Here is a 25,448-nt window from a genome sequence, read left to right as displayed (position 1 = left end):
TTCAAACTGTGGTAATTACACAGTACATGGCAGCATTGTGAACTGTGAGTGTTGTTTCTTAGGCAGCTTGTGGATTAGTCAGACAAGACCAATTTAAAGCACAGAAGTGTGAAATGATTCATTTCAGTTGGCAGGAATGGGAGACACAGTATAAAAATGGTACAATTGTAAAGGAAGCAGGAGCAGAGGGACCTGCGGTTAAATGTGACACTAATAATTGCTGTCTGGGTGGCAGGTTGAGAGTGTGGTTACAAAAGTATTTGGTTTGGTGAGCTTTATCAGTAGGGGCACAGAGTACAAGAGCAAGCAAGTTTAGGGAAACCTGTATAAAACCCTGGTTTGGCCTCATTTGGAGTATTGCACTCTGGTCTGGACAGCAGAGTTTAGAAAGGATGTGAAGGATTAGCGAGGGCGCAATAAATCTCTGGGTATGGGTCCAGGGATGCGGAAGTTCAGTTACATCGGTAGATTGGAGAATTTGGGTCTGTTCTCTTTGACAAAGAGAAGGTTGAAAGGAGATTTGATAGAGGTGTTCAGAATTGTGGAGGGAACTGGAAGGAGCTGATAGGGAGAAGCTTTCATGTCCCAATCTTCCTCTGTCAGGAAGTGTTCCCCAAACTGAACGGACAGGTCATTGTTCCCGGTTACACTTAGCTGGCAATGCTAAATTTTCTGAGTATTTGTATTAATGTGAAACATTTAGGATAATTATACAAACACAATAAGTTATTCAGAGTGAAAAAGAAATATTAAAAGTGAAAATTCATGTTGACTTCCCCCTGCTGGGCTTTGTGTCTTTCCAATATTGGCCAGTGGTCTGATTAATCTGACAGTACTTTTCCCAGTCGCCTGTGTAACGTGACTCGAATCCCGGCCTTCCAGGTTTTGAACTGCACAGCGAAGCATTTGAGGAAGTATTTTGTGACGTCATTTGTGTTCCAGTCCTCCTACCGTCTGGTGAGCTGATCTGACATCCATCCCAGAGTGGAGTCGCTGCACAGATTGCCTTAAAAATGGACTCTAAACTGAGGGAGTGACTGTGAATCTCGTCACCACTTCCATCCTGACTAATTTCCTCCACTTCAAACCGGAGTAGGAGACTTCACCAATGATTGAGGTCCCACGTTCGATCAATCGAGCATCCTGCCTTGCCTCACACCTTCTCTGGTCTCCAGAAGCGGTGATGTTCCAGGGGCTTGGTTACGCTGAATGCCCTGTCCGAGGGTCTCCTTGCTCCAAAGCTGCTGACTTTGATGTCTGTCAGCAAGTTGTTGAAACTTGGCTCCTCTTCGTCTCTGACTTCAGACCAATCGGGAACTTCCATCTTCCAAGCTTCTGGGGCTGGTTGAGCAGAAACAATAATAATTGAGCATTCTGCGGCATTTTTACATTCGAGCAGATTTCCCCGAGAGGCATTTCATTAAGCACCAGCTTTTTCACTTCATTAACAACTGTAAGAATGGCAATGCAATATATTGGTCCATTTATCGTCACAAAGGAGTTGGGATGTCTTGTTGAAGTTGTACAAGACATTGGTAAGGCCACGCTAGGAATACTGTGGACAGTTCTGGTCACCCTATGATAGAAAGAATATGATTAAACTGGAAAGAGTGCAGAAAAGATTTACTAGGATGCTACCGGGACTTGATGGTTTGAGTTACAAGGAGAGACTGGATAGACTGGGACCTTTTTCTCTGGAGCGTAGGAGGCTGAGGGGTGATCTTATAGAGGGCTATAAAATAATGAGGGGCATAGATGAGGTAGATAGTCAACATCTTTTCCCAAAGGTAGGGGGGGTGGGGTCTAAAAGTGGAGGGTATAGGTGAGAGAGGAGAAACACAAAAGGGTCCAGATGGACAGTTTTTGCACACAGAGGATGGTGAGTGTCTGGAACGAGCTGCCAGAGGTAGTAGCAGATGCGGGGACAATTCTGTCTTTTAAAAAACTTTTAGACAGTTACATGGGTAAGGTTGGTATGGAGGGATATGGGCCAAATGCAGGTAATTGGGACTCGCTTATTGGTAAAAACAGGACAGCATGGACGAGTTGGGCCAAAGGGCCTGTTTCCAGCAGCGAATCTCCATGACTATGACTACGACTCTCGTCCCAATAATGCCGATTGTCACTATCATTGCTGTAAGTGGGAGGGGGACAATGCTCACTCACAGCATCTGTTTTCTGCATGAACAGCTGGCAGGTAGAACACCAAATCAATGGTAAACATTCTGTCAGCATCCAGTGAACCTGGGTAACTATGGTAACAGGTCGGTACATTGACAACACAGGACTCTGTGACAATAGCTTCCTACCCAACAGGGTGATGTCACCAGGATCCACAATTCCCCCAGTTTGGAGATTCCAGTCAGGAAGCAAGGAGCAAAGTGTAAGACACCAGAGAAAAGACAAGAGATTTTCATTTCTATCGAACCAATCATTTTCTCAGGATTTTCCAAAGGACAGCCAATGAAGGACCTCTTTAAGAAGTCATAGAGTCAGAGAATTGTACAGCACAGAAAAAGGCCATTCAGCCCATCGTGTCTACATTGGCCATCAGCACCTACCTATGTCCATTCGGCGGCACGGTGGCACAGTGGTTAGCACTCCTGCCTCACAGCGCCGAGGACCCGGGTTCAATTCCGGTCTCGGGTCACTGTTTGTGTGAAGTTTGCACATTCTCCCCGTGTCTTCAGGGGTTTCCTCCGGGTGCTCCGGTTTTCTCCCACAGTCCAAAGATGTGGGGGTTGGGTTGATTCGCTTTGCGAAATTACTCCTCGTGCCACGGGGATTAGCAGGGTAAATATGTGAGGTGATAGCAACAGGGGCTGGTTGGATTGTGGTCGGTGCAGACTCGATGGGCCGAATGGCCTCGTTCTGCACTGGAGGTACTCTATGATTCTAATCCCATTTTTCAGCACTTGGCATAGACTCTCATATTCTACAGCATTGCAAATGTTAATTTCAATGTTGTGAGCGTTCATGTCTCTGCCACCCTTCCAGGCAGTGAGTTCCAGATTCCCACCACCCTCTGAGTGAAAATGTTTTTCCTCAAATCCCTCTAAATCTCCTGGCCCCTACGTTTATCCTATTCCCCCTGCCAAATGACCCCTCTACTAAGGTGAAAAGTTTATTTCTATCTACCCTCTCAATGTCCCTCCTAATTTTGTACACCTCGATTAGGATCCCGCCTCAGCCGTGGGATTTCCTTTATTTTGCCCGCCGGTGTTTTTTATAGCTCTTTGCTCTGCTAATTTATTTTCAAATTACATTCCCTGCACGTTCTATACTCCAGGGCATTCATTGTTTCAAACCCCCTCTCTCTGCGATAATCTCCCAAGTTTTCCTGCTCCAATGCTATAAATCCCTCACCATTCAGGATTCTCTGAATGTTTTTGCTCCCACCTTCACCTTTATGGGAACATGTTGGCCCTGTACTCTCTCTATTTCCTTTTTGAATGATTCCCACTGCTCCTCACCATTTATATAAATGACCTGGATGAGGGAACCAAATATAACATTTCCACGTTTGCTGACGACATAAAACTGGGCAAAATTGTGAGTTGTGAGGGGGATGCAAGGAGGTTTCAAAGTGATTTAGACAAGTTGAGTGAGTGCGCAAATATATGGCAGATGCAGGACAACGCGGCTAAGTGTGAAGTTATACACTTTGGTGTGAAAAACAGAAAGGATGAGAGGAGATCTGATTGAAACATACAAAATCCTAACATAGCTGGACAGACTAGCTGCAGGAAGGATGTTTCACCTAGTTGGGGAATGTAGAACAAGGGGACACAGTCTTAGGATACTGGGTAGACCATTTAGGAATGAGATGGGGAAAGATTTCTTCACACAGAGGGTGGTGATCCTATGGAATTCTTTACCTCAGAAGCTGTGGCGACCAAGTCACTGAATGTATTCAAGAAGGAGAGATTTTTTTTTAGATTTTAATGGCATCAAGGAGTATTGGGAAAAAAATGAGAATGTGGCATTGAGATAGAGGATCAGATATGAGCACCTTCAGGACACAGAGAGAGGAACTAATGAGTGCAGAAATGAACCAGCCAGAGTCAGCACCTTGGGGAGAGGGGAGAGCCACCAGTGAGTTTGGAACTGAACCCACCCAGGGTCAGCACCTTCAGGGGATAGAGACGTAAATAATCTAAGACCTGTTTTCAAAAACAGAGGTAGAGAAGAAAGAGGGAACCAATGACCATTATCAAGCGTTTGGAAAGCAGTGATATAAAGAGACAAAATCAGCATGGATTTACAAAAGAGAAATCATGCTTGACAATACTACTGGAATTCTTTGATGTAACTAGTAGAGTTGACCAGGGAGAACCGGTGGATGTGGTTCATTTAGAGTTCCAGAAAACTTTGGACAAAATCTCACATAACGTTTTTACGTTTAAAGATTATTTATTAGTTTCACAAGTAGGCTTACATTAACATTGCAATGAAGTTACTGTGAAAATCCCCTAGTCACCATTCTCTGGCTCCTGTTCAGGAAGACTGAAGGAGAATTTAGCATGGCCAATACACCTAACCACAGCATGTCTTTCAGACTGTGGGAGGAAACCGGAACACCCGGAGGAATCCCATGCAGAGACGGGGAGAATGTGCAGACTCACACAGACAGTGACCCAAGCTGGGAATCAAATCCGGTCCCTGGTGCTGTAAGGCAGCAGTGCTAACCATCGTGCCACCGGGCTGCCCTTCTACTATGTAAAGTTGAAGTGCATGGGATTGCGGTTAGCGTCTTGAGATGGATAGAAAACTGGTCAGCAGATAGGAAGCAAAGAGATGGCATGAATGGGTCCTTTTTCTAATTGGCAGTCAGTGATTAGTGGGGTACTGCAGGGATCTGTGCTAGGACCCCAACGACTTATATAATTTATTGATGATTTGGACGTGGTAAATAAATGTATTATCTCCAGCTATGTAGATGATACAATAATGGATGGGAGAGTGAGCTGTGAGGAGGATGCTGAGATCCTTCAGCGAGATTTGGACAGTCTGAGCCCACACATGTAGTATAATGTGGATAAATATGTGGTTACCCATTTAATTATCCACTTTGGTAGCAAAAATGGCAAGGCAGATTATTATTTGAATGGGTGTAAATCGATGGAGGTGGATACTCAGCGAGACCTAGGTGTCCTTGTGCATCAGTCAGTAAAATCATGTTGAAGCTATACAAGATGGAAAATCATGTTGCAGCTATGTAAGACTTTGGTTAGGCCACATTTGGAGTATTGTGTACAATTCTGAGTGCCACATTGGAGGAAGGATGTTGATGCATTGGAAAGGGTGCAGAAGAAATTTACCAGGATGTTGCCTGTTTTGGAGGATATGGACTGGAAAGAAAGGTTGAACAAACTTGGATTGTTTTCATTGGCGCGTCAGAGGATGAGGGGGGACCTGATCGAGGTTTACAAGATTATGACAGGCTTGGTTGAGTAGATAGTCAGAGCCTTTTTCCCAGTGTCGAAAGGTGACTTACTCAGGGGCACAGGTTGCGAGTAAGAGGGGGAAATTTTAAAAGAGATGTAAGGGGCAAGTTTTTCACACAGAGGGTGGTGAATGCCTGGAACATGCTGCCGGAGGAAGTAGTGGGAGCAGATTCTATAACGTTCAAGAGGCATCTGGATAGCTACATGAATAGGCCGGGAACAGAGCGAAATGGACCACGCAGTGGCATGAAAATATTAGAGAGCTGTAATAATTCTTCGGAGGCAGACGTCCCTTCACCAAAACCCCTTCATTTACAACTCTAACAGCAGTCCACAGAGTGCTAACAGTTAGCAGTCTACCTCTGGGGGTGTCAAAGGAACTGACACTCCCAGTTAAGTACAAGGCAAAGACTCCCTGATTGGCCGATCAATTGGACCCTTAGTCAAGGAATTCATACTCCAATAGGCCAACCTCAATGGCCCGATTGAAGTCATTATAAAGAGGCATCTGTGGTGGCACAGACTTGGTAGGCCAGAGGGCCTGTTCCTGTGCTGTTCTTTGTTTAGTCGCTGAAAGGCAGTTCGTAGGTACAGCAGGCAAAAAGAAGGCAAATCTTATGTTGGCCTTGAAAGCAAGAGGATTTGTGTATAGGAAAAGTGATGTTTTACTGCAATTGTACAGGGCAATGATGAGGCCACATCTGGAGTATTGTGTGCAGTTTTGGTGTCCTTATCTGAGGGAGGATGTCCTTGCTGCAGGGAGAGTGCAGCAAAGGTTTACCAGGTGGATTCCTGGGATGGCAAGTCTGTCATATGAGGAAAGATGAAGTCAGTTAGCATTATGTTCATTGGAACTAAAAGAGAAAACGCTGGAAAATCTCAGCAGGCCTGGCAACATCTGTAAGGAGAGAAAAGAGCTGACATTTCGAGTCCAGATGACCTTTTGTCAAAGTTAAAAGGCATAGAAAGTGGGAGATATTTATACTGCAGGGGGAAGGAATGAAAGATGAGTCAAAGCCATAGAAACCAGGGAAAAAGACTGCTAATAGCTGTCCAGAGAGAGAATAAAGGGTGTGAATGTCCAAACGCCAGAGAAGCTTTTATCCTTATGTTCATTGGAGTTTAGAAGATTGAGAAGGTCTCATAGGAACGTATAAAATTCTAACAGGACTAGAAAGCGTTGATTCGGGAAGAATGTTATGGATATTCTTTGTGTAAGGTTAAGGGGAAAACTTTTCGGACTGAGGTGAGGAGAAATGTCTTCACCCAGAGAGTGTGAATCTGTGAAAATCGCTAATGCAGAAAGTAGTTGAGGCCAAAATGTGTGATGTCAAGAAGTAATTAGATATAGCTCTTGGGGCTGAAGGGATCAAGGCATATGGGTGGAAGGTGGGATCAGGAAAGAGAATTTGATCAACCAGGATCATAATGAATGTCAGAGCAGGCTCGATGGGCCTCATGGCGCCAAATGGCCTCCTTCTGTTTCTATTCGCTGTTTAAAGAGAACAAAGAAAAGTGCAGCAAAAGAATAGGCCGTTCGGCCCTCCAAGCCCGTGCCGAACATGGTGCCCTAAGTAAACTGAAGAAAAAAGCTTCCGCCCTTACTCAGTCCGTATCTCTCTATTCCTTCCCTATTCATGTACCCATCCAGATGCCTGTTTTGACACCTCCTGTGGCAGCCTGTTCCAGGCACTCACCATTCGCTGCCTGAAAAACCTCCCCCGCACATCTCCCTTAAACTTTCCCCCTCTCACCTTGAACATGTGCCCACTTCCACCCCTGGGAGAAAGCCTCTGCCTATTCAACCTGTCTATGCCTCTCACAATTATGAAGACCTCTATCAGGTCACCCTCAACCTCCGTCTTTTCAGTGAAAACAATCCCAGTTTATTCAACCTCTCCTCCTCGCCAACACCCTTGAGATCAGGCAACATCTTTCTACGTACGAGAGAGAGAGACCAGTCAGTGTGGAACTGAACCCACCCAGAATCATCACCTTCAAGGGAAGAGAGAGAGAAACTAGTGAGTGTGGAGCTGAACCCAATCAAAGTCATTGCCTTCAGGAGAAAGGGAAAGGGTCCAATTGATCGGCCAATCAGGGAGTCTTTGCCTTGTACTTAACTGGGAGTGTCAGTTCCTTTGACACCCCCAGAGGTAGACTGCTAACTGTTAGCACTCTGTGGACTGCTGTTAGAGTTGTAAATGAAGGGGTTTTGGTGAAGGGACGTCTCTGGTCGAGTCCCAGAAATCCTGAAGGGGGAGGGAGAGGAGCCCAAGGTCGTGATGCATATAGGTACTGCTGACATAGGTAGGAAGAGGGAAGGGGTCATGAAAAGAGAATATAGGGAGTTGGGTAGACAGCTGAGAAAGAGGAATGCAAAGGTAGTAATCTCGGGATTGCTGCCTGTGCCGCGGGAGAGTGAGAACAGGAATCGGTGGAGAATTAATGCGTGGCTGAGGGACTGGAGCAAGGGACAAGGATTTGGGTACTTGGATCATTGGGACCTCTTTAGGGGCAGGTGTGACCTGTTTAAAAAAGACGGGTGGCACTTGAATCCCAGGGGGACCAATATCCTGGCGGGAAGGTTGGCTAAGGCTACTGGTGAGACTTTAAACTAGAAAGGTTGGGGGGAGGGAATCGAAATGAGGGGACTGAGAGCGAGGAGGTTAGCTCGCAAATAGATAAGGAATGTAGACAGGGTAAGAGGGAGGTTAGACGAGTGAGGGAGAAGGGAAGTGCTCAGGCTGAAGGTCTGAGATGTGTCTATTTTAATGCCAGGAGTGTAGTGAATAAAGTGGATGAGCTTGGAGCGTGGATTGCTGCTTCGAATTGTGATGTGGTGGCCATTACGGAGACTTGGATGTCTCAGGGACAGGACTGGGTGCTTCAGGTGCCGGGTTTTAGATGTTTCAGAAAGGACAGGGAGGGAGGCAAGAGAGGGGGGGGAGTGGCACTGTTGATCAGGGATAGCGTCACGGCTGTAGAGAAGGTGGACGCCGTGGAGGGACTGACTACGGAATCTCTGTGGGTGGAGGTTAGGAACAGGAAGGGGTCGGTAACTTTGCTGGGTGTTTTCTATAGGCCGCCCAATAGTAACAGAGATGTTGAGGAGCAGATGGGGAAACAGATCCTGGAGAGATGTAGGAATAACAGAGTTGTCGTGATGGGAGATTTTAATTTCCCAAACATAGATTGGAATATCCCTAGGGCTAGGGGTTTGGATGGAGAGGAGTTTGTTAGGTGTGTCCAGGAGAGTTTCCTGACACAGTATGTGGATAAGCCTACTAGAGGAGAGGCTGTTCTTGATCTGGTGCTGGCTAATGAACCTGGACAGGTGGAGGATCTCTCGGTGGGTGAGCATCTTGGGGATAGCGATCATAATTCTATCTCCTTCACGATAGCATTGGAAAGAGATAGGGTCAGGCAGGCTAGGAAAGTGTTTCTCTGGAGTAAAGGGAAATACAGTGTCATCAGGGAGGAAATTAGACGGGTAAATTGGAAGGAGGCATTCTTGGGGAAAAGTACCGAAGGAAAGTGGAGGATTTTCAAGGAATGTTTGTCTGGAGCTCTGCATGACAACGTTCCGATGAGACAGGGGGGTGTTGGTAGGGTACGGGAACCGTGGTGTACGAAGGTTGTGATGAACCTGGTGAATAAGAAAAGAGAGGCGTACAGAAGGTTCAGAGAGCTAGGAGGTGTTAAGGATTTAGAGGAGTATACGCGATGTAGGAAGGAGCTTAAGAAGGAAATTAGGAGAGCGAGAAGGGGTCATGAGAAGACCTTGGCGGGTAAGATTAAGGAGAATCCCAAGGCTTTCTACAAATATGTCAAGAGTAAAAGGATGAGATGTGAAGGCATAGGACCCTTAAAAGGTGAAGGGGGAAAAGTTTGTGCGGAACCGTTAGAAATGGCGGAGCTGCTTAATGAATACTTTACATCGGTATTCACGGTGGAAAGGGATCTGGGTGGTTGTACTGCTGGATTGCGGAGGACAGAAAGGATCGAGCATGTGGACATAAAGAAAGAGGATGTGTTGGAACTATTGAATGGCATCAAGGTTGGTAAGTCGCCGGGACCGGATGGGATGTACCCCAGGTTACTGTGGGAGGCGAGGGAGGAGATTGCGGAGCCTTTGGCGATGATCTTTGCATCGTCGATGGAGACGGGAGAGGTTCCGGAGGATTGGAGGATTGCGGATGTGGTCCCTATATTCAAGAAAGGGAACAGGGACAGCCCGGGAAATTACCGACCGGTGAGTCTAACCTCAGTGGTTGGTAAGTTGATGGAGAGGATCCTGAGAGACAGGATTTATGATCATCTAGAGAAGTTTAGTATGATCAAAAGTAGTCAGCACGGCTTTGTCAGGGGCAGGTCGTGCCTTACGAGCCTGGTTGAGTTCTTTGAAAATGTGACCAAGCACATTGACGAAGGAAGAGCGGTGGATGTGGTCTATATGGACTTCAGCAAAGCGTTCGATAAGGTCCCCCATGCAAGACTTCTTGAGAAAGTGAGAGGGCATGGGATCCAAGGGGCTGTTGCCTTGTGGATCCAGAACTGGCTTGCCTGCAGAAGGCAGAGAGTGGCTGTGGAGGGGTCTTTCTCTGCATGGAGGTCAGTGACCAGTGGAGTGCCCCAGGGATCTGTTCTGGGACCCTTGCTGTTTGTCATTTTCATAAATGACCTGGATGAGGAAGTGGAGGGATGGGTTGGTAAGTTTGCTGACGACACCAAGGTAGGTGGTGTTGTGGATAGTTTGGAGGGATGTCAGAAGTTGCAGCGAGACATAGATAGAATGCAAGACTGGGCGGAGAAGTGGCAGATGGACTTCAACCCGGATAAGTGTGTAGTGATCCATTTTGGCAGATCCAATGGGATGGAGCAGCAGTATAAAATGAAGGGTACCATTCTTAGCAGTGTAGAGGATCAGAAGGACCTTGGGGTCCGGGTCCATAGGACTCTTAAATCGGCCTCGCAGGTGGAGGATGCGGTCAAGAAGGCGTATGGCGTACTAGCCTTCATTAATCGAGGGATTGAGTTTAGGAGTCGGGAGATAATGCTGCAGCTTTATAGGACCCTGGTTAGACCCCACTTGGAGTACTGCGCGCAGTTCTGGTCACCTCATTACAGGAAAGATGTTGAAGCCATTGAAAGGGTGCAGAGGAGATTTACAAGGATGTTGCCTGGATTGGGGGGCATGCCTTATGAGGATAGGTTGAGGGAGCTTGGTCTCTTCTCCCTGGAGAGACGAAGGATGAGAGGTGACCTGATAGACGTTTACAAGATGTTGAGGGGTCTGGATAGGGTGGACTCTCAGAGGCTATTTCCAAGGGCTGAAATGGTTGCTACGAGAGGACACAGGTTTAAGGTGCTGGGGGGTAGGTACAGGGGGGATGTCAGGGGTAAGTTTTTCACTCAGAGGGTGGTGGGTGAGTGGAATCGGCTGACGTCGGTGGTGGTGGAGGCAAACTCGTTGGGGTCTTTTAAGAGACTTCTGGATGAGTACATGGGATTTAATGGGATTGAGGGCTATAGATAGGCCTAGAGGTGGGAATGTGATCGGCGCAACTTGTGGGCCGAAGGGCCTGTTTGTGCTGTGGCTTTCTATGTTCTATGAACCAGTAGAATGGAACTCAGCCAGAGTCAGCACCTTCAGAGGAGATGCAATAGTGAGTATAGATAGATTAGATGACTGCATTGCTGCAGAGATGGTACAGGAGGGATGGCTTTAGATTCCTGGGGCATTGCGACCATTTCTGGCTGAGCTGGGACCTGTACAAGTTGGGCAGATTACATCTGAACAGGGACGGGACCAACATCCTCCCATGGAGCTTTGTTAGTGCTGTTGGGATGGATTTATACTAAACTGCTGAGGGGATGGAATCCTGACAGGTACTGATAGGATCTTCTGTTTTGCCAAGTGGTCAGGGGCAGGAGGGAATGACTGCAGCTGAGGCAGCTAAGAGGAATCAGAGGGCAGCTATGTCAGTTTCTGCAACTGTCCAATAGCTCTGAGGTTCTTGCAGCTTCTTTGGATGAGAGTGGGGGCTGCAGGGTGAATGAGCTGACTGACCTTGGCACTGCAGTACAGCATGCCATTCAAGTATTGGTAGAAGGGGTATAGTGAGGGGAAGTTACACTGTTCTCTGTAGAAAGGAGCGAGAATTCAGATGGCTGTGAGGGAGAATTCAGAGTGTGAATATGAATCTGCAATTAAAAATCTAATTGTCGCTATTCATAAAATCGTATCTGGTTTACAAATGTCCTTTCGGGAAGGAAATCTGCTGGGCAGGAATGTGTTTGAATCATCAAACCTCGAGGTAACAAAAGCATGGATGAGGGTTTCAGGTATGGGTGAGCTGAGGTATTACAAATAATGTGTGATGTTACACAGCTGGAAATAAGTGATCTTGGTGAAGGAACAGATATGTGGTCAGAATCTCATTTCTGAGTCCAATGAGGTCCCAAAGATTATGAGGGTTTGTTTCAACCTCAGACATTGACCAGTGGGAGAGATGGAGTCAGTGACTGGGAATGGAATTTGTGGTGGGAACTTTGGTCTTCCAAATATTTAATTGGGGGAATTCTCTGCTGAGCCAGTACTGGAGGTCAGAGAAGGAGTCTAATAAATTAATAACAGGGGATTGGTTGTGAGATGTGACGGTGAGGTAGAGCTGGGTGTTATCAGCATACACATGAAACCTACCATTGTGTTTTCAGATAATGTCACCAAGGGGTAAGGTCTAGATGAGAAATAGGAGGGAGCCACGGATAGATCCTTGGGGGATTTGGGTGATAACAACACAGGAGTGGGAAGAGAAACCATTGCAGGTGATATTCTGCATATGAGCAGAAAGATAAGAATAGAACCAGATGAGTGCAGTCTTTCCCAACTGAACAATCCCTCCTCATCCTTCTCAACCTATCCATGCCTTTGACATGGTTGACTGCACCATCCTACTCCAATATCTTCCCACTGTCAGGTCATTGTTCACAGCAGATGGAGATGACACCCGGAGGAAACATAATGAAGAACGGCTGGGCCTCAGTAAACAAGTCTGGAGAAGGCTGGAGTTCTCAATCATCTTCATCCCAGGCGGCAGCTCCTCCATCTCAATGTGTGTGGTGAGATCAGGCCATTTTGCTCAGTCAGGAGCACCCAGACTGACTGTAAGAGATTGAGGTTGTAATTAGAACCAACAATCAGGGAGATCCACTGAATTAAGCCCCACCCAAACACAGAACCATAGAATCCCTCCAGTGCAGGAGGCCATTCGGCCCATCATGTCTGCACCGACCAAATTCCCACCCAGGCCTTATCCCCTTAACCCCACATATTTACCCTGCTAATCCCACTAACACTAGGGTCAATTTAACATGGCCAATCAACCCAACCCACACATCTTTGGAGTGCGGGAGGAAGCCAGAGCACCCAGAAGAAACCCACGCAGAGACAGGGAGAATGTGCAAACTCCGCACAGACAGCGACCCAGGGCCGGAATTGAACCTGGGTCCCTGGCGCTGTGAGGCAGCAGAGCTAACGACTGTGCCACCGTGCCGTTCCAACAGAGCACCGAAAGATCCCAGTATCTCTCCCTGGCCTATACAGAGTGAAGGGCTCTGACCCAGTGTGGCACTGAGCCCCACACACAGAGCACGGGAAAATCTCAGTCTCTGTGCTGATTGGTCTGACTGCAGGGAATTTGTATAACCGCCACTGCTGAGCCTGGGGAACTGCAGCGTGATGTGGAGATGCCGGCGTTGGACTGGGGTAAATACAGTAAGAAGTTTAACAACACCAGGTTAAAGTCCAACAGGTTTATTTGGTAGCAAAAGCCACACAAGATAAACCTGTTGGACTTTAACCTGGTGTTGTTAAATTTCGAACTGCAGCGTGACATGTTTACACAGGAAACTGCCATTGGAAACCCTGAGCTGAGGATTCACAGCCGGGCGGGACGGGATTCCCGCTGCCGAATCCCTTCATCCACCCGGATCCCCGCCGCGGGCTCAGGATCCGGGCCCGGGGACTGAAGCCACCTGCCGGACATTTGCTGCCGTTCCGCGCGGTGTCTGATGGGCCAAGAATAAATCCCCTCCAACGGCCTGTGACCGGCAGCTGGGAAAACCAATCGGAAATTGACGCATCGCGGTTATCCAATGGCCGCTCTGCGCCTACTGAGTGACAGCTACTTTATCCAATCCGTGAGCTCCATCCGCTTGAACTGAGAGAACACATGTAAATGACGCTCCCAATTATAACCAATCACAGACCGCGCTGATGGCAACACACGCCCCTCAATGTTATTGACATCTCTGCTAGCCAATCGCAACGTACTGACCAATCAGCGTTCGTCCCAGTCCAGCGTCATTGCGTCATTCAATTCGATCCGGAGCTGAAACCAATGAGAAATCAGAGAGCTGGAGGCGGAAAGAATCCTTAAAGTGAAACCGCTCACAGAATTATAGTTGTGCAACTATAATTCGGTGATGGCAGTTGAAGGGGCAAAAGGTGAATCCCGCAGGAATGGAAAGAGGAAATAAATGAACGAGGAGGAAAGCAAGTGAGATGCGTTTAAAGAGGCAATTCCAGAGCTGAGACCCAGAGAGCTCACTGGTGGAGTGAATCAAGATGTGGAGATGCCGGCGTTGGACTGGGGTAAGCACAGTAAGAAGTCTCACAACACCAGGTTAAAGTCCAACAGGTTTATTTGGTAGCAAATACCATAAGCTTTCGGAGCGTGCTGCTCCTTCGTCAGATGGAGGAGTGAATCAAATCAGGAATGCTCACCAGGCCAGAATCTGAGCAGCTCAGATATCTCAGAGGACTGCTGGGCTGGAGGCGATGAAAGGGAGGAACAGCTGACGACATGGAGGGATTTGGAAACAAGGATAAGAATTTTAAAATTGAGGCATTGCTTAACCACGAGTCAGTGTTTGTCAGTGAGCACAGGGTTGATGCATTAATGGTGTTTGGAGTAAATTCTGATATGAGAAATCAATTAGCAGCTTACTGGACCCAGCAGCACAATAAGTCAGATCAGAAGTGGACCACATGGCCCCTCAAGCCTGCTCCGCCATTAAATATGACCATGTTTTAGATTCTCAAACCACAGAATATTTGCAATGCACTACAGACCATTTGACGATCAAGTCTACACTGCCTTATTGAAACAGCATTCTATCTAATCCCACTCCCCCTCCTCACAGCCGCAGAAACCCGGGTTTGGGTCTGGCCTTTGGTGACTGTGCAAAATCAGCACCTTCTCCCCGTGGGTTTCCTGGGTGCTCTCGTTTACTCCCGTGGTTCAACTATGTGCAGGTCAGGTGGATTGGCCATGTTAAATGTTCCTATAGTGTCCAAAGTTGTGTAAATTAGGCATTGAATCCGTGCAATTTTGACACTTTATTTTGAAATTTTGCACCTGGTTCTTGATCAACTCTTGACGGGAACATGAAAACCTCTATCATAGAATCCCTAAAGTGCAGAAGGTGGACATTCGTCCCATTGAGTCTGCACTGATTCTCTGACCTATTCACGCAACCTCACATATTTACCTTGTTAACCTTCCTAATCTCAATATACTAGGAACACAAGGGGAAATTTAGCACGGTAAACCCACTTACCCTATCAATGGAGTGTGTGCGTGGCGGGAGGGGGGGGGGGGGGGTGGTTGCAAGAGCACCCGGAGGAAAACCATGTGGACACAGAGAAAATGTGGAAATTATTAACAGTCACCCAAGGCCTGAATTAAACTGGATCCCTGTCAGTGTGCGGCAGCAGTGCTAACTACTGTGCCACTCTTCTTTCTCTTATAAAAGATTATAAGACATAGGAGCAGAATTAGGCCACTCTGCCCATCGAACCTGCTGCACCATTCAATCATATATTTTTCTCATTCCCATTCTCCTGTCTTTTCCCCATAACACCTGATCCCCTTATTAATCAAGAACCTATCTACCTATGTCTTAAAAAACACTCAACCACCTCGCTCCCAAATCCTTCGGCGGCAAAGACTTCCACAGATTCTCCACTTTCTCGCTGAAGAAATTCCTCCTAATTTCTGTTTTAAAGGATCGTCCCTTTAGCCTGAGGTTGTGTCCTCTGGTTCTAGTTTTTCCAACTCGTGGAAACATCCTCTCCATGTCCACTCTATCCAGACCTCGCAGTATCCTGTAAGTTTCAATAAGATCCCCCCTCTTCCTTCTAAACTCCAATGAGTACAGACCCAAGAGTCCTCAACCGGTCCTCACACTCTTCATTCCGGGGGTCATTCTTGTGAGCCTCCACTTTCCAAGGCCAGCACATCCTTCCTTAGATACGGGTCCCAAACTGCTCACAATACTCCAAATGGGGTCTGACCAGAGCTTTTGCCAGCCTCTGAAGTACATCCTGCTCTTGTATTCTTGCCCTCTCGACATTACATTTGCCCTCCTAAATGCCGACTGCACATGCACATTAACATGAGGAGAATCTTGAACTCGGACTCCCAAGTCCCTTTGTGTTCCTGATTTCATAAGCATTTCCCCATTTAGAAAATAGTCTATGCTTCCATTCCTCATTCCAAAGTGCATAACCTCACAGTTTTCCACATTGTATTCCATCTGCCACTCCTCTGCTCACTCTCCTAGCCTGTCCAAGTCCTTCTGCAGTTCACCCACCCCGACCTCCCCCTTGCTTCCTCAATGCTACCTGTCCCTCTACAGGTCTTCTCATACTTCTTTGCCTCATGAAAAATACCCGACTTCTCAAATCTACCTTCATAGCTACAGATCTTTATCAATAGAATCATTCATTTGAATCTCCTTTGCACTCTCTCCAATGTCTTCACAACCTTCTTCAATTGTGGTGCTCAGCACTGGACTCAGTGCTCCAGGTGAGGCCTGTCTAGTGTATTTTAAAGCTCAACTTGACCTTCTTATTCATGTATTCAATCCTCCAATAAAAGGTAGGATGCCATTTGCTTTATTACCTGCTCTCTCAACATGCCCAGCCAACTTCAATTACTTTTGTACTTAGAAACTGAGATCCCGTTGTTCCTACATTTCCTTAAGAGTTTCTCCCTTTATTTCTCTACTCTCAAAATGAATCAACTCACACTTCTCTGCATTGAACTTCATCTAATTAGGTGCATTGACGCGAACAGATGCTGGAATATGGAGACTGGGGGAATTTCACTGTAACTTCATTGCAGTATTTATTAGTCAAAATCCTGACTTATGACTAATATCTAAACTCTATTTAAAGTTTACTTTACTTTACATTTACTTTATCTGCCGCTCGTCTGCCCAGAGGACAGGAATGGAAGCATTGCCTCAGCATTTACACATTGTTTTGAGCTCCAGGGTCTGTCAACTTAATTCACTCAGCCTCTCCTCACTGAACAACCTCTTCCTTCCGGGGGACAATCTAGTGAACCTTCTCTGTACCGCCTGCAATGCAAGTCTATCCCTTCTCAAATGTGGAGACCATAGCTGTACACAGTATTGCAGATGTGGTCTCAATAAAATCCTGGACAATTGCAGCAATACACCTTTCTTCATCTACTCCAATCCACTTGCAATAAAAACAAACATGCCATTTGCTTTTCTAATAGCTTCAATGAATAACCCCGATTGTGCTCCGAATGCCCTTCAACATTTTAAAATCTGTCACATTTCAGCCTCTCTTCAACTCTGAAGAAGAGTCATACAGACTCGAAGTATTCACTCTGTTTCTCTCTCCGTAGATGCTGCCAAACCTGCTGAGGTTTCGAGCATTTTCTGTTTTTAATTCAGATTTCGTCTCCCTGCCATTCTCACCTTTCAGGCACATATTTGTTCTTTTTTTCACTCTCCCATTAGACTTATGACTCCCCCAGCTCTGTTGCCATATAATCATTGCTGCACTTCTCCTTGTTTAGAAACGACAAGAGAACAATTCAAATTCCATTCAGTGATGAGTGATGAATGAGAAATTATGTGATAGAAAATGAACATCTCCACCTTCTCCCTGTAACCCTGCACATTCTTCCTTTTCAGGTAACAGTCTGATTACTTTTGAACTCTTCAATCGAATCTGCCTCCACCACACTCTCTGGCAGTGCATTCCACACATTAAGCACTCGCTGTGTGAAAAATGTTTTCCTCGTATTCCTATTCCTTCCTTTGCTAATGATGCTGAATCTGTTCTCTCTCATTCTTCATCATCCCACGAGTGGGAACAGTTTGTCCCTATCCACTCTGTCCAGACGTCTCATGATATTTAATACCTGTAAGTGGAATCCCTCATGGGGTGGTAAGATTTTCAAAGCAGTCGACATTAAGGCATTGATAAAACTACCAGCATTCAGTTAAATGAATTGTTAAATATGTTAATGAACTAACAAGAAGCAATTTACAAATATGAGATGCAGTAATTGACTCAAACGAGTGATTATGATTGTAAAACACATTTGCTGATATTTTGAATGGATTATTATTGACTTTAAGGATGTTATCAGTTAGCAGTAAACCAGTCCAGATGACCCTTTGTCAAAGGATCATCTGGACTCGAGAGATGAGCTCATTTTATTCCTTAGAAATGCTGCCAGACCTGCAGAGATTTTCCAGCATTTTCTCGTTTGGTTTGAGATTACAGCATCCGTAGTAATTTGCTTTTATTTTAGAGTTGTACTGTTGCACCACATTTAGAGTTATAGGATTGAGAAACCTCACGAATGAAATGGATTCGAAAATTTGGAACTGTTTTCCTTTTACTTTTCATTGTCTCTCTATCATCTTCCTATCAGAATGAATCACTTCATAATTCTCAGCTTTGAATTTCATCTGCAACTTGTCCACTCATTCTGTCAACTTGTCGATGTCCTTTTTGAAGTTTTACACTATCCTCCTCATAGGTCACAATGGTTCCAACTTTCAGATCATCCACAAATTCTGAAATTGTGCCCTGTCCACCATTACCTCAGTCACTGATATATCCTGGTGCATGTTCACAGTATCTACCGCTTGTGTGCGGATCAATGTGATTTGCTGCAGTTTGAGGGTGAAAACAGAAGCCAATGTAAATGCCTGCACATTCCACGTAAAAGTTGCAGAATTGCTGTCAAGTGGTTTTGTTATCATCGCTAACAGAAAGTAGCAGAGGATAGCTTCGATGCAGTAACCTCTGAATTATCAGTCCAGCACGCTTCCGCTGCGCCACTTTGCTCTGGCAAAGCTAGCTCTCCCCTGCTGCCTGTCAATGTAGTCATTCAGATATTCACTTCCACATTCTTGTTTAACACCAGCACGATTGTCAGGGAGGTTCAGTCTGACCACACAATTCCACCGCAGAACACTAAGAATGCAATGGACAGAGAAAGACACGCACAGTAGCAGCAAAAGAGACTGTTTGGACACGTGTAACGACAGACAAAGGTGGCAGAAACCGGCAAGACACGGAATTGATCACTGATGTTTTAAATTAATTTTCTGTTGCAAATATATGTTTGTAAAAACATTTCCTGCTGTGTAACTGTCCTCTCTGCTGTTCAAAGATGTTCACTGTTGGTTGTGCAAAGTGTTTCACTGTTTATAAATATATTTCCTGGTGTCCTCTATGATGTAGAGGGTTACAGCATAGAAACAGGCCCTTCGGCCCAAAGTGTCCATGCCGCCCATTTTTTTTTACCTCAGAGCTATTCCCAATTACCCGCTTTTGGCCAATATCCCTCCAGACCAATCTTACCCAGGTAACTGTCTCAAATGTTCTTGAGAGGTTTTTTTTCTGCTGTTGTGTAAAATGCTTCCCTGGTGTTGTGTTTCCGGCTCTATAAATATTTGTTTCTTCTGTTCTGTTAGTATGTCCCCTTCTCTTGTAAACATGCTCCCTGTTGTGTAAGAAGATTCTCCGTGAAGGTGTTTTTGTTAGTAAATCGTTGCGTATTGTGTTAAGATGTTCCCTCTTCTTGTGTAAAACTCTGGTTGCATATAAAAGTGACGAACGACAGATCGAGGTTTTTTTGCGGGAAAGAGAAGCTAAATACCTATTTTCTCCACGTGAAAATCACAAGTGCTACGCAGTTGGCGCACCATCACTATGAACATGAATAGCAGAGGATGGTTTCGATCCATCGACCTCGGGGTTATGGGCCCAGCACGCTTCCGCTGCGCCACCCTGCTACGGCAAAAGTTGTCTCTGTAACAAGACAGACAGAGGGGGGGGGCGGGGGGCGGGGGGCGGGGGGCGGGGGAGGGGGGGCGGGGGGCGGGGGAGGGGGGGGCGGGGGGTGCGGAGGGGGGCGGAGGAGGGGGGGCGGGGGGCGGGGGAGGGGGGGCGGGGGGTGCGGAGGGGGGCGGAGGGGGGCGGAGGGGGGCGGAGGGGGGCGGGGGGGGCGGGGGGGGCGGGGGGGGCGGGGGGGGCGGGGGGGGCGGGGGGGAGGGCGGGGGGGGCGGGGGGGGCGGGGGGGCGGGGGGGGGCGGGGGGGGCGGGGGGGGCGGGGGGGGCGGGGGGGCGGGGGGGGCGGGGGGGCGGGGGGGGGGCGGGGGGGGCGGGGGGGGCGGGGGGGGCGGGGGGGCGGAGGGGGGGGGCGGGGGGGGGGCGGGGGAGGGCGGGGGGTGGCGGGAGGCGGAGGAGATTGCAGTGCTGGTGCCCGCATGTATCTGCTGCCGCTGTCCTTCGAGATGGTAGAGGTGGTGGATTTGTGGGTGCAGTCTGGGAAGAGTCGATGAAAAAATATTGTTTCCATTGCGAGAGGAGAGAAGGATGGGTTTTAATGTGCAGAGTATTTAGGACCTGGAATGCACTGCCTGAGAGTGTGGCAGAGGCAGCATGAAATCAAGGTTGTCAAAGGGGAATGGGATCAGCACCTGAAGTGAAAGGATTTCCAGGGTTATGAGACAAGGCTTGGGAAAGGGATGAGCTGAGTTGTTCTTGTACAGACCAGCATACATACAAAGGGCCGAATGGTCTCCCTCTCTTTGTTGTATTCACTCTAAGATTCTATATGTATGAGTGTTGGACTCATTTTGTATCGCTCTGTCTCTGGTGTGACAAATGTGTGTGATATTTATTATAAATCTATGTGAGAGACTTTGAAAATCTGTACACACTCTACACGGAAGATACCTAATTGAAACCGGGCCTTTTGTTCTAATTAGTACATGATTCCACACGATCCTCTACTCAAAATCTTCAATGTAACATAATCTGCTTATCTCTGAAATTCATTCTCCATCGTCTCATTTGCTAGATTTCCCTTTAGTACATCGATGCTAGTCGACTCAACTGCTCCAGATAATAGAAAATTCCAAGTTATATTGACTATATGGGCAAGTACACTAATATTGAATTTTCCATGGGATTTAGTGCTGCATCCAATCATTAATTCCTGTTTGATCTGTCTCTGCAACAGCGACAGTTAATGTGATTTATTTCCCTCTACTGCAGTTCTGTGTTGCGGCCATTAGATGTCAGCACACTGTGGTAGAGTGAACTTTAGACATCAGAGAGGGATACAACAGACAGGAAATGTTCACATTGCACTGAACCTGGGACGGGGGAGTTTCGAAATACTAAATGTGTTGGCCATATCAATTTAGAATCTACCAGTGGCGCAATGGATAGCGAGTTGGACTTCTCAATGATGGCACGTTAGCCATTCAAAGTTTGTGGGTTTGAGCCCACCAGAGTCGGATTTTGGATCAGATTAGTAACAAACATTTTGCTGCTTCATTGATGTGATTCAGCTTTGGCACCGACATTTCCTGCTCTGCCATCTCTCCATGCTGTTCCTGTTTACTCGGCTCCAAGGGAAACCACTGCTTTCCTTTGTATTCATCAATTAAATACCGATAAATCAGCAATGCTATGCTTTTTAAGTACTTTTGAAGTGAAAGTATTCGTACCAATAGGTATTTTCTTTTGAACCAAGTGGTATTTTGAATCATTGTTGTTTAGAATGGTTAGAATTTCATTATACAAGATTTAATTATTAGTACAAAGCTATTAAAGCATATATTACACCAACTTTTACCTATTTCTGATTGGGGGTAGTATATAGAGAGAAATTTGCTTTTCTTGATATATATTACTGACCTATATCTGGGTGTCCAGGTTTCAATCCCAAAATTTGTCAGTGGTGCAAAACTTGAACATATTATCAACTTTAGTGAGAAGCATATTGATAATCTTCAAGACGATGTGGACAGGCTGGTGGAAGGTGCAGACACGTGACATATGCAACTTAATTAATGTAAGGAAGTGTGAAGTGATACATCTTGGTCCGAAGATCAAGGACAGGCGATAGAAAACAATTTATATTTTACATAAAAACATTTAGCATTCCTAATCCGTATTGCACCTTTACCATGCCAAGATGCCGCAGTCTATTCACCCATCTCAGAACCCATTGAATATCCAGCCTGAAGTCTGCATTTCACCGTCGACTTGTACAGAGATCATTAAACATTTAGCACTCCCACTTTCCTATGTACCTTCACTCTGCAACGACTCCCTGCTCCGCCTGACAACTCAGTCAACGTCGCACCTTCACTTTGTGCACTGCCCATGGTAGGCTTATCCTGCCCAGTCCCCATTGCGTTTCACCTTGCTCAGTTACATTCGCCAGATTGCAACTGTTCCAACTTTTCTTTTCTCCATTAATAATAAATGAATAAATAGAACCATCCCTTGAATAAACATTGTCACCTTTCAATGTCTAGCGGGTGAGTTTCATGAAGTGCTGTGTGTGATTCCGCCTTTATGCTTCTGTACAAATTTAATCAAAGGAAAGTTATCCAAATATATCTTCAATTTTCCTTCTCATTCACAAAAAGCTGAGTGGGTGATGGATACAGTTTCAATAGTAGCTTTAAAAAGATAGAGAATGGATTAACAAATTTAAAATGCAAGGGTGACATCAATGCCTGAAGTGGTTTTCAGGCTGTGGCGACTAGAATAACAATGCAGATTATCAATTTGAATTGTTCAAAATCATAGAATGGAGCATCCATTGTTGATGAAAGGAAACTTTAAACTGTGCAGCTGTGCTCTGCTTCAGGAGCTGGTTTTATGGAAATCTCCATTAATCAAAAATGTTGCCTCACCTGGTGAGCATTTCCAGCATTTCCTGTTTTTGTTTCAGATTTCCAGCTTCCAGCTTTGCATTGTGTTCTGTGCAGGTGTTTCCCTGGAACAGGGAACAGGTTCTGATCAGCCTTGTGACAGATAGAGTAGAATGTGTCTCCCGACTATCAAACCCGCGAGATTAGTCTCCAAGCTGTACAGGAGAATGAGGAAGAGAGAGAGGGAGGATCATTCTGTGATGGACAGATTTCCTGTATAAAGGACACAAAGGTTTGTATTTCCACAGCCGTTTTAACAGACATAAGATGCCCCAACATGACTTGCAATCAATAAAGTTCCTCTCAACAGTTCTTGACATTTTAACTGCGAGAGTTTTGAACTTACCAGTCGTTTCTACATTGTCAAGAATCCATGTACAGAACTGTAAAGTGAATTTCTGGTACGTGGATCTGTGGCGCAATGGGTAGCAGGTTGGACTTCTAAATGATGGCATGTTAGCCATTCAAAGGTTGTGGGTTTAAATCCCGTAAGAAGTTTAACAGCACCAGGTTAAAGTCCAGCAGGTTCATTTGGTAGCAAAAGCCGGATTTTGGATCAGATTAGTAACAAACAGTTTGCTCCTTCATTGATATGATTTAGCTTTGGCTCCGAAATTTCCTGCTCTCTGCCATTTCTTCATGCTGTTTCTGTTTACTCGGCTCCCAGGGAAGCCACTGACTCGAGAAGAAATCGCAAACCCCGGGAGCTTCCTTAAAGTTTGACACAACATTCGCTGGTTGGGTTAGAAATAGTAATTTTTCAATTATTTCGCTTCCTCTGGAAGATAAAGAATTAATCTTAGATTAGATAAAGTTAAAGAAGATAAAGTCTGATAAAGAACACCCACGGAACAACAACAACTTAGAAATAACTACAGTCAATAACTAAATATCAGTGCCTTGCAACCTGGTGGTGTTATTCTGATGTGTCTGCTGCGCTTGTCCTTCTCGGCTGTGGTGGTCGTGGGTTTGGAAGATGCTGGCAAAGGAGTCCTTGCTGAGTTGCTGCAGTGCATCTTGTAGATGGTGCACACTGCAGCCGTTGTGTGTTGATAGAGGACGGAGTGAATTTTTATGCACGGGAAGCGAATGAAGTGGGATGCTTTGTCCTGGATGGTGCCAAACTGTAGTGCTGTTCAAGCTGCATTCAACCAGGCAAGTTATCTCAGGAAACCGAGTGTTCCGGTTTCCTCCCACAGTCCAAAGATGAGCAGGTTGGGTGGATTGGCCATGCTAGATTGCCTCTTGGTCCCCAAGGTGTTTGTATCGGTAGATTAGCGGGGTGGAAAGGTCCTGTGTGCGATTCTCATAGAATCATAGAAATCATAGAAACCCTACAGTGCAGAAGGAGGCCATTCGGCCCAACGAGTCTGCACCGACCACAATCCCACCCAAGCCCTACCCCCACATATTTACCCGCTAATCCCTCTAACCTACACATCCCAGGACTCTAAGGAGCAATTTTTTTTAACCTGGCCAATCAACCTAACCCGCACATCTTTGGACTGTGGGAGGAAACCGGAGCACCCGGAGGAAACCCACGCAGACACGAGGAGAATGTGCAAACTCCACACAGACAGTGACCCGAGCCGGGAATCGAACCCGGGACCCTGGAGCTGTGAAGCAGCAGTGCTAAGCACTGTGCTACCGTGCCGCTGTCGGAGAGTCGGTATAGGCTCGATGGGCAGAATGGTCTCCTTCAGCACTGTCGGGATTGTGTGATTCTAAGGCCATTTGACTGTGTTAGAAATTCCTTGAGGAAAAAAAATGGAAAACTGTGTTTGCAAAATTTACAGCATTGGGTTTATTGCGGAATATTTTTTTCACTGCAAAATGATGGAAATAACTGAATCGTGTAAATAAACAGTCGAGATATTCGTGGTGAGTCTCGAAATCTGTGTTTGTTTCATCTTTGTAGATCATCCACTGTAAAGGGAAAGACAATATTGACGAGCAAGAAAGGGACATTGTAACTTGAGCAATTGCAATGAACACTTGAAAGATCACGTGAAAGTAATCAAGGCACTGCTCGTGTCCGTGAAACCAGGATCTACCTGTTACGAGACAGGCGCTTTAACCAACTCAGCTGCAGAGCCTGATACTGCTACTCCTGGTACAGCAGAATGCTGGAAAAACGCTCCAGATCTGGTGGTGTCTGTGAAAAAGAGAAACTACCAGATCTGGAATGTATCTGAGAAAATAGAGATAGTTCACATTTCAGATGCAGACTTTCACGGGAACGACCGTTTCTCTCTCCACAGATGCTATGGGATCTCGGATAGATTTATGAAAGAAAATAATTGAATCCCACAGTGGCCCATCGAGACTGCACTGATTTCCCTGTAAACATTTCAATCTGCCTTTCCCGACATTGAACAAGCACATCAGAGGGAATCGCAAACATCACTCAGTGAAACTCTTCCGCTAAACATTGAGCGGTTTATCGTGAGCTGGTTCCATTTACTGTTTTCAGACACGCATCTGGTATAAAAGTAGCCGTGTTCAGGATTTGATGCACACACATAGTTTACTGCTCGAAAGTAGATTTTTTTAAAATACTTCATTCATACGGGATATGTGTGTCACTGGCCCAGGAAGCATTTGTTGTTAAATTTAAATACTTCTCAGTAATTGGCGATTAACTCATTCTTGAGCCACTGCAGTCCATATGGTGTATGTGCAAATACACTGCTGTTCGGAAGGGAGTTGCACGATTGCGAGCGAGCCACAGCAAATGCGATACATTTCCAAGTCAGGATGGAGTGGACCTTGCAGGTCGTCGTTGTTTCTCTGCATCTGCTGCCCATGTGCAGCCAGGTGAGAGATGCTTTGGGTTTAGAAGGTGCCTCGCGACGGAAAAATCACTGTCAACAGTGGGATTTGAACAGACGTCTCCAGAGGAGACTGCAACTTAAACGC

General features: G+C 46.1%; 1 protein-coding gene and 1 non-coding gene across 2 annotated transcripts in view; both read right to left on the bottom strand.

Annotated features, from left to right (window-relative positions):
- Positions 1–25,448, bottom strand: part of LOC144482317 (uncharacterized) — a 474,174-nt gene that overhangs the window by 139,218 nt on the left and 309,508 nt on the right. The window lies entirely within an intron of this gene.
- On the bottom strand, positions 19,515–19,586 carry trnam-cau (transfer RNA methionine (anticodon CAU)). Its single transcript has one exon. It is a non-coding gene; the product is annotated as a tRNA-Met (tRNA).

This window comes from Mustelus asterias, unplaced genomic scaffold, assembly GCF_964213995.1.
Source record: "Mustelus asterias unplaced genomic scaffold, sMusAst1.hap1.1 HAP1_SCAFFOLD_35, whole genome shotgun sequence".
NCBI classification, from domain to species: domain Eukaryota; kingdom Metazoa; phylum Chordata; class Chondrichthyes; order Carcharhiniformes; family Triakidae; genus Mustelus; species Mustelus asterias.
The sequence above is the reverse complement of the archived record's forward strand: the minus strand, read 5'-3'. Positions and strand labels throughout refer to the sequence as shown.